At 33.9% G+C, this 9,376-nt stretch overlaps 1 long non-coding RNA gene across 1 annotated transcript; it reads right to left on the reverse strand.

Annotated features, from left to right (window-relative positions):
* Window positions 1-6,085: 6,085 nt before the first annotated feature.
* LOC108781178 (uncharacterized) lies at window positions 6,086-7,085 on the reverse strand. Its single transcript, XR_001940930.1, has 3 exons — window positions 6,869-7,085; window positions 6,398-6,599; window positions 6,086-6,283 (listed from the first exon to the last, which is right to left on the reverse strand). It is a non-coding gene; the product is annotated as an uncharacterized LOC108781178 (long non-coding RNA).
* Window positions 7,086-9,376: the final 2,291 nt, after the last annotated feature.

The raw sequence follows: 9,376 nt of genomic DNA on the forward strand, positions 1-9,376 counted from the left end.
AAAATATAAAAGTCGTTTATTGAGATTTGATTTGAAATTTATTTAATTTATACTAGCCCGTGCAATGAAAAATAATTGCTTGTAATTCCAGAGTACCAATCTGTTAATGACTCGGAAAAAGAACATGGCGGCCTGCTCTCAAAAGACTGATGAGTTTCTCGTTGTGTACTTAGAAGTAATGTCGAAACTTGTACGGAGTAATTTTTTCGTCACTTGAAGTACGAAAAGTATTACTTATAAATAATAAAATTAGATTAGAATAAAATAAGGATTCACCGCATTGTATAAATATTGCGAAGAATATTACTACGTCGACCCGCCACCAGAGGTCTATCGATATTCGCAAATTCTCGCAAATGCTGAGACACGCGTATATCTCTTTATATAGCATCTCGATTTAATAACATACACCGGCGTCTAAGGTAGGCTTCCATTACAATACCTTACTGATGAGTCCAGTAGTGGAAGCCGGGACGAAACGCCAAAAAATTACGTGATATTCTTCGCAATATAGAATATTAGAATAAATTATCAGATTCAGATTTTAAATTGTAATTTGACTCTTATTCGCCATTTTTAACGTATTAATTATTGTTATATAAAAGAGTCCTTTAATTCTTGAATTATTTGTAAACAAAGAATTAAGCTTACTAGTAATTGTATATGCAAGCTTAATTCTTGCAGAAGTGTGTAGCCGTACTCTTACAAATAAGATTGGACAATAATAACAATTTATAAAAATGAAAAATTATATTTTAAAAAAAGTCATAATAAGAAAACAATAATTTTAGTATAAAAGTAATATCAATCATGAAACACCTTTTTTTTAAGTAGGTAAATATAAAAAAATAAGTTATTACATTGAGAATAAATTGAAAATTTTAGGAAATGAAAAAGTCACGAGTTTATATCTATATATTATTTTATCGTGTAAAAAAATACAAAATTGAAAAAAAAATTAATTCAAAAAGAATAGAAGGAAAGTTTATCCACAATCAAATTAGTCTTAAAAATCATCAAATAAATCTAAGTTTTTATGAGAATTTAAAAAAAAAATTAAACGTGTCATATACTTTAAAAAGTCAATAATTTTTTACATTAAATTAAAAAAAAATTAAAAAACAAGTTTGAAATTTTTCTTGATATTTATTTTTCAAAACTAGAGAAAAAAACACAATTTAAAAAAAAAACGTTTTATTTGGATTATTTTTCGCAAAGTTATAGGCATTTGAAAATTGCGAATTTTGAAAAAAATTCATCTCATGACTATGTTGATAAAAAAATTCGAAAAAAATCATAGTAGCTTCTTGCGATGGGTATTATAATATATCAAAATTTCAGCCAAATCAAAAATCCAAAAGTTTTCGAGTGACACACTTGGGATGGAATGCCCTATATATATATATATATATATATATATATATATATATATATGAATAATAGACACACACAACACACAAAATACGAAATGTATTTATACCTGACATAAGACTGGCTAGCAAACTGAGACTGACTGGAAATGTTTTCATGTTCCTTCCGCCGACCAAGTATTCATCTTCGCCCGAGGATTTCTTTACGAAGCCGAAGTAAATACCAATAATACCACATACGATCAACATTCCAACGAATGCAATATAGTCCGATAAACCGAAATTCTGCATAGATTGGATGATTTTCTGGACAGTGGGCATTTCTGTCGTCCATTTTGCTAGACCTATATCATCTGAGGTGCCCTCCGAAGTCATCTCGTTATGAGTACAATGAATTGGATGAAATATGTCGAAAAAATATTTTGTTCTCGAGATCTTGGGAAAAAAAATAAACGAATCTTCTAGACTAATGTTTTAACAACGCTTCTATCAATTGCTACGCTTACACGCCAGGTTTAGTAACAGTAGTTATAAAAATGTTTGTAAGATATAAACTAAGTTCCTCCCGTCGGGCTGTGTGTTTCTGCGACGAGACGGTTTCTTGTTAGTGGACGACTCGAGGCCTCGGTTCAAGTCCTAGCATCGATATTTCTCGGCTTAGCTCTTACAGTATCAGAAGTGAGATTTAATCAACTTCCCTCAGTCAAGAAAACCTGTAACTTTTAAAAAAGAAATTTTCCTTTAAAAATTGAATCGAAACGGACATTGAATCTCAGTGGGATTCGAATAAGAGGCTACGCGCCTCCGTAAAATAAAAATCACTATCTTGTCGGTCATTCGGGGACGAATGATATTCCAAGCTCGCCGAGCTGTAAGATATAAACTACTATAAGTTTCTTCTGTCGAATTGTATAGCTCCGCGGCGAGACGGTTATTTTGCTAATGTGGACGACTCAAGGCCTCGATTCAAGTCTCAGCACCGGTGAAGCGCCTGACATTTTTTCTCGGCCTAGCTCTTACATTAATAACTATTAACATAAAGTGTCATGTAAGCAATCATTTATACTGGTGTAACATAAGTATTTTGGTAATTATGCACTTTAGGGGACCCAGCTCCGATGACCTTGACCTTGACATATGTTGTCAAGATCATGATTCTGAGCAACTTTGTCTTAATAACTAGGTGGCGGACTCTTATAGTTTTTGAGATATTAAGCGTTGAAGTTATTTTTAACAGTATAGTGAAACCTACTGTATTCGTGCGAAGCAATTTTTATTCCATCTCTTTTTCTGCGAATGAGCTCGCAACTTCCATGTCGCTTCATGTTGTAAAATGTACGCGTGAATCAGGGGGTTCAAACTCCCATGGAAAAAGTGGAGACAGTTTAGCGCCACCTTAAAAAGGACTCGCGAGGCGAACAGCTGTACTGGTACAGCTGTACTGTTGTGCATGGATTTCGATTTTCTACACGAAGCGAGATCTACCTCACACCACTAAATGGGTTGGGTTAGGTTATTTTTAACAGTCGTGAGCCCCCCCGCAGGGGGGGCGGAACCACTGCATTCACGCATACACTTCGCAACATTCAGTACTTTACAAACAAAGTAGATGTTTCTCATTTTCTAGATATTTACCGAAAAGACATATTATTGTATTTTTTGAAATTATGGCCAAAATATATCCACCGACATTGGAAAAATAAATAAGTGTTGCATACTATTACTATCTACTTTATTCGATAAAATAATAGATACACGGGTGAGAGAAACAAAACATAAACTTTACAACATAGAAATAAGACGTGTATAAAGTGTATGCATAGATGCAGTGGGTTCCGCCCCCCCTGCGGGGGGGCTCCACAACTGTTAAAAATAATCTAACCCAACCCATTCAGTAGTATGGTTTCGAATTTCTACGCGAAGCAAGAGCCACATCTCACCACTAAATGGGTTGAGTTAGGTTATTTTTAACAGTCATAGAGCCCCCCCGCAGGGGGAGCAGAACCCACTGCATGCACACATACACTTCGCAACATATTTAGTATTTTACAAACAAAGTAGGTGTTCCCCATTTTCTAGATATTTACCGGAAGGACATATTATTGTATTATACGAAATTAGACTTTTAGGTCTAAATATCTCAAAAACTATAAGAGACCGCCGCCTAGTTGTTAAGGCAAAGTTGCTCAGAATCATGACCTTGACAACATATGTCAAGGTCAAGGTCATCAGAGCTGGGTCCCCTAAAGTGCATAATTACCAGTATTTTTTCCAATAGCGAATTAAAGAGGTGTAAACTTGTAAAACTGGTTTTAAAAGGCCATATAAAATTATTTATACAATACTTATATATGCCAACCTTGAATGCTATTATACGGAGCTAATAGCATAACCAAAGAGTTATACAATTATTTTTATTTAAACAAAATAAACTTAAAACCGTTTCACATAAACGAATAGAGGAAGCTGGTGTACCTTTGATCAATTTTGACATTTTTTGTGCAAGTTATATTTTGATGTCTAAAAATTCAAAAAAATTCTAAAATATATTCTTTGAAATGTTGACAATAACATATTTTTTTATAGATTTAAATTGTTATTTTTTGTACATTCTTTTTTAACATTAGAAAAAAATTGAATTTTGGTCAAAGATACAACACCCATGTTGTATACCTCTGACCAGGGAGTGTTATACCATACCTTTAACCAATATAAATGGTATGTATAAAGATCAGATATTCAACAGAAGTTTAGTTTTATTTATATTTTTAATATCTTTTTACATCTTAAGATCTCTCTTTCTCTCCTGAGCAGTGGTCAACTTCAACGTTTAATATCTCGCTTCATGGGGCCAGAATGACGCTTCTTTTTCTGGCAGATTCATTAATTTTATTTAAAATCGCGTCTAATGAGCATAATTTTATTAACATTAAAGGTGAAATATCTAAACTAAATGATTATCCGACACCATATTGACTGGTCAAAGATACATTATCACTTACTGGTTAAAAATACAACGCTTGTTCATTTTCTATTTCTTATTACTTTTATAAATTATAAGTTAAGATTAACGGTATTAAGTTTTAAATAACTTTTTCTGAATATCTATTTAACATTTTAAGCAATTCCAACATAAAACAAAATGTATATATAATATTTTATGAAATTAAAAAGCTTTATATTGAAATTACTTCATTCAAACACTCAAAAACAATAAATTTTTTATAGAAGTATAATTATCTTCATTATTATGATTGTTAAGTTATAAAACACCTCCGGTACTCATACTATAAATTACATATTTTTACTTTTACAAATATCCAATAGATTTTTTATAAATTCAAATGGTTGAAGATACAACTGATCAAAGGAACACCAGGTTCTCTTACACATTTCGAGAATTATAACTACGGATGTTACTAAATTGAATTAATAGTTGTCGTGTAAACGTAGTCATTATTACAGAAGTGTGTGTATAAGTGTATTTGTGTGTGTACAATAAAGGTTATTCTATTACGAAAAATATGTAAAGTATTCATGAAAACGTCAATTAACATTAATAAATTTTCTTATGAAAAAATTCTTGTATCTATTTTTAAGAATAGTTTAAAAAACTTTAAATATTGAAACAATATCAAGTTAACGACTCTCGCAATTAATAATCAAAATATAAAATAACCTATGTATTTAAAATTGTACATCGGTGTACAGGTAAATAGAGTCACAATGTTATAGTTATAATTTAACGATACTTATTACATCTAATTCGTGATCCAACGATTACGAGCTATTCCGGACGTTTCGGCAATAGTTTTTTGCCATCTTCAGCGGTGGATGTTATCAATTTGTATTTAGATTGAATTCTTAGCCCGGATCCTCATACGGGCAACAGCGCTTTGACACCAAACGCTGATTAGTGAAAAACCGGTGGCGAGGGTAAAATTTACCCCCATAACCCGTTTTTCACCAATCAGCGTCCGGTGTCAAAGCGCTGTTGTCCGTATGAGGATCCGGGCTTACGTTGTCTAAGTAAGTATAAGCACCATGGTGGAAGTATACATGGTGTGCTCAGTTGGTTTAGTGTTTCTCTCGAAAATCGTTTGTCTCGCTTGCTTTCTGGCTTCGAAGAGCTGAAAGGGTACCAACCTTAAAAAAGTTCCTAGAATCTCGGGAGAAAAGTCTGTTATGTTGCCTAATTTTCGTTATATTCGACAAAATTCTCGCGGAAATTCAAAATCAAGGAAACGAAAAATATTTAAGAATTTAATTATGACACATATAAATTAATCAAATTGTTTAGTTTTAATTATAGCACTTTAAGTATTATCAAAAAAATGTGTTATTAAAAGTTTGGTTAGAACTGTTTACCAAAAAAAAAAATTTTAACACATAATTTAAAGAAGTAATGCTTTGGAAGGAAAACTTAAGCAAACAGCTCTTAAGTGGCATGCTTTAAATAATTGTATTTATATTCGATATTGCTAAGCAATATCTAGTCACAATGTGATATAATATTGATATGTAGACCTATATTTTGTTTCAATAAATTATTATTATTATTATTATTGTTATGTGTAGATAGTAAAATTGTCTTCGAAAGAAGGTTTTAGATGTAAAGTATTGTATCGTTGGTGAAATTCTCAGCGATGGGGATCCCAACATCGGACTTGGGTAATTTTGGCTATGAAATTGTCGACATTTATTCCGATGTGGCTGACTTTCTGGTTGCCTCCTTGAAGCCAAGTGGAGTTGCTACCAGAAATGATCCTGGACGGCTAGACCAATCTTTCTTATGCAACTCTGTAAGGACTTTACTCAGAAAACAGCTGTAAGTTTGAAATTTACCTTCGGTCTCCAAAACATATTAAAAGTTTCATCGTCAAAAAGTTTTTAGTTTGATATCCTTTAATTGCCTGTAAAATATATTAAAACTTTGCTTGTCAAAAAGTAATTATTTTGATATTCTTTACCGGCCTGTAAAATACATTAAATCTTTCTTCGCAAGTAGTTTTAAACTTGAAACTCACGAGGGGTCTCTAAAATATTGTAGAACTGTAACCCGGAAGAAATATTCAATCTAAAATTGAAATTATCAATACAGTACAACTTCAAAGTCCACAAAATCATCCTGGCTGTTTGGGCCGATATTTCAAATTCTCCAGCGGTTCATGAAATACTTGGAAACTTTTGTCATTGCAAAATTTAGCGTTCGACACTCACTAAGGATCCCTTAAAATACATTAATATTATTCGTGCAAAAAAAAATAAGTTTGATATTGAGTAGTGGTCCCGAAAATTCATGAAAAGTGTAATGGAATAAAAATTTCAAAGTTGTGACTCGCCAGCGGTTTGTAATATGCATTAATACGTGTGTCGTTGCAAATTTTCAAGTTTGAAAATTACTAGGGCTCTCTAAAATACATTAATATTACTTGTGCAACAGAATGTAAGGTTGTCATTCACCAAAGGTGCCTAAAATTCATTAAAAGTGTAATTACATATAAAAATTTCAAGCTTGTGATTCCCCAGCGGACCCTAAAACACATTAATACTTACGCCGTTGCAAGATTGTATGTTGGAGACTTACCACGCCTCTCCAAAATACATAAATATTATTTGTGCAAGAAAATATGAGTGTCATATTCACTAATGGTGCTTAAAATTCATTAAAGGCATAATGAAATAAAAATTTTAAACTTGTGATTCGCCTGTGGTGCATAAAAGCCATAAAAACTTTTGTCGCTGAAGTTTTTATTTAATTACACTTTTCAAGAATTCTAGGCACATTCAGTGAATAGGAAACTTCTATTTTGTATACAAATTACATAAATGTATTTTAGAGACATAAATGTACATAAATGTATTTTAAACTTACATCTTTACGGCACTGATCACTATTGTTTCTGCAAACTTTAACCACGCAACGCACCAATTTAATGTTATAAATTCACTTGCTCCGCTTCATATACGTACTGTATATAGGTATGTCTTCCTCTATTGCATAGGGTATGACAAGGACAAGTAGATAAACAAGTTTGCCAACATTACTTTTCATTTTTTTTTCAACAGGTTGGCACAATTTCAGCTTCTCCATGGGTTTTCAGATCAGAAACTGAAAAGTCACTAAGTATTGAGCACACCATGTATACTTCCACCATGATAAGCACAACCATCGGCCAATGAAGTTCCTCTCAATGAAGCTTATTGGTAACGATATTGCTATCCTTAGATTAATGGGTGCATTCAGTACTACAACCGCTCACTGAGCGCTTAGTGAGCACCCTAGGATTGTGTATTAGATGCGAGCGCTCATTAGCTGCTCACAGTAATGCCTAGTTCACACTAGGCGCGATGAGCGATGCGCGACGAGCGATAACCAATAAGAACTCTGCTTTACATCGTCGTGTGAGCTAAAGCAAAGCTTTTATTGGATATCGCTCATCATTCATCGCCCATCGCATCCAGTATGAATTAGGCATAAGCGGTCACCATCTTTGTGAGCGTAAAATGTTATCATATCCCTAGAGAAAAGTAAGTCTTGTAAGTAACCTCCGATTTCGATAAAATTAGACTCATTCGACGCGTGTTTGCATAAAACGGAAGAATATGGCAGAAATATAAGTGTCGCTCTGCCCCGCGAACCGAGATATTAAGCATCCCTGCTTTAAAAAATCGATAGAAACGGATAGAATATGAAAAGGAATATCGCTAATTTTAATGTATCACATACGACTTGATACGACTTTGCGTATAAAAGACCGAAATCTTTCCCTGCTTAAAGAAACGGATAGAATACGAAAAGGAATATCACTAATTTTAATGTATCATATACGACTTTCAGTATAAAAGACCGAAAACTTATAGTATTGTATATGACTTTTCATTTCCGTAATTCTTCGTCTATAGTTTTCTGTAGGGTTCGATATGAACATCATCCGACGTTGTATCGTATTATATGTATATGAATATTCAGCTTTATATACGAACATTTATGCTTTATATGAATATATACGGAATTTCACATAGATCACTTATAGTTTCCTACCCACTTTTTCGGATTCGAAAATATATCCGCCGTATATGATTCTATCATGTTTTCCATATTGATTTCCGAAAGCCTCGTACGGATGTATATGGAAAAGCATATATAATGCGCATTTTCCGAGAAACGAATCTGGCTTATACGGCTCTATACGGTATTTCCGACAGGTACTGTCGCTTTATTGGGATAAATACAAGACTTCCGATTATACGTATCGTTATCAATGCGCATTTTCCGAGAAACGAATCTCGCTTATACGGCTCTATACGATATTTCCGATAGGTTCTGTCGCTTTATCGGGACAAATATGAAACTTCCGATTAGATGTTTTCAATGTGCTTATTCCAAGAAACGAGCTTTTCGGATATAGCTCTATTCGATTTTTCCAGAAGTTTTATTCGATTAATAAATTCCATAAATTGAATATATGCTTTTCCATATACATCCGTACGAAGCTTTCGAAAATCAATATGGAAAACATGATGGAATCACATACGGCGGATCGAACTCGAAAAAGCTTGTTCAAAATTATCGAAACTTAGAGCCCAGACATGCACAAGCTTTTGCATAACGCACATACAGGGTGGGCGAGAATAACCGCCAAATATTTCACGGGTGGGTAGAACAGACTATACTGAGTCGAAAAGTCCTGTACCATTTTGGGATTGCAGCAATAGTTAACGAGATATTAATTTTTAAAGATTGGCAAATACGCGCGTCCGTCCGGCCTACCACATCATTGAGTGTACGCCTACAGAACGCCGCGATGGGCGCGCGGGCCGCGGGAAGCGGACGTTTGGGGGCTAGCGGCGGTGTGCGCGGCGCGGGCGGCGGAGCGCTTGCCAACCATCCCCACTCTTCGCGCGGCTAGCTATCGCGATAGCGAATATTCGGCGCTTCAGAAATTAATATTTTGACTGCGAAAATCGGGAAATGATCGAAATCTTTTTGAGAACTCAATTTA

The sequence above is a fragment of the Cyphomyrmex costatus genome, unplaced genomic scaffold (assembly GCF_001594065.2).
Source record: "Cyphomyrmex costatus isolate MS0001 unplaced genomic scaffold, Ccosl1.0 scaffold777, whole genome shotgun sequence".
Lineage (NCBI taxonomy): Eukaryota > Metazoa > Arthropoda > Insecta > Hymenoptera > Formicidae > Cyphomyrmex > Cyphomyrmex costatus.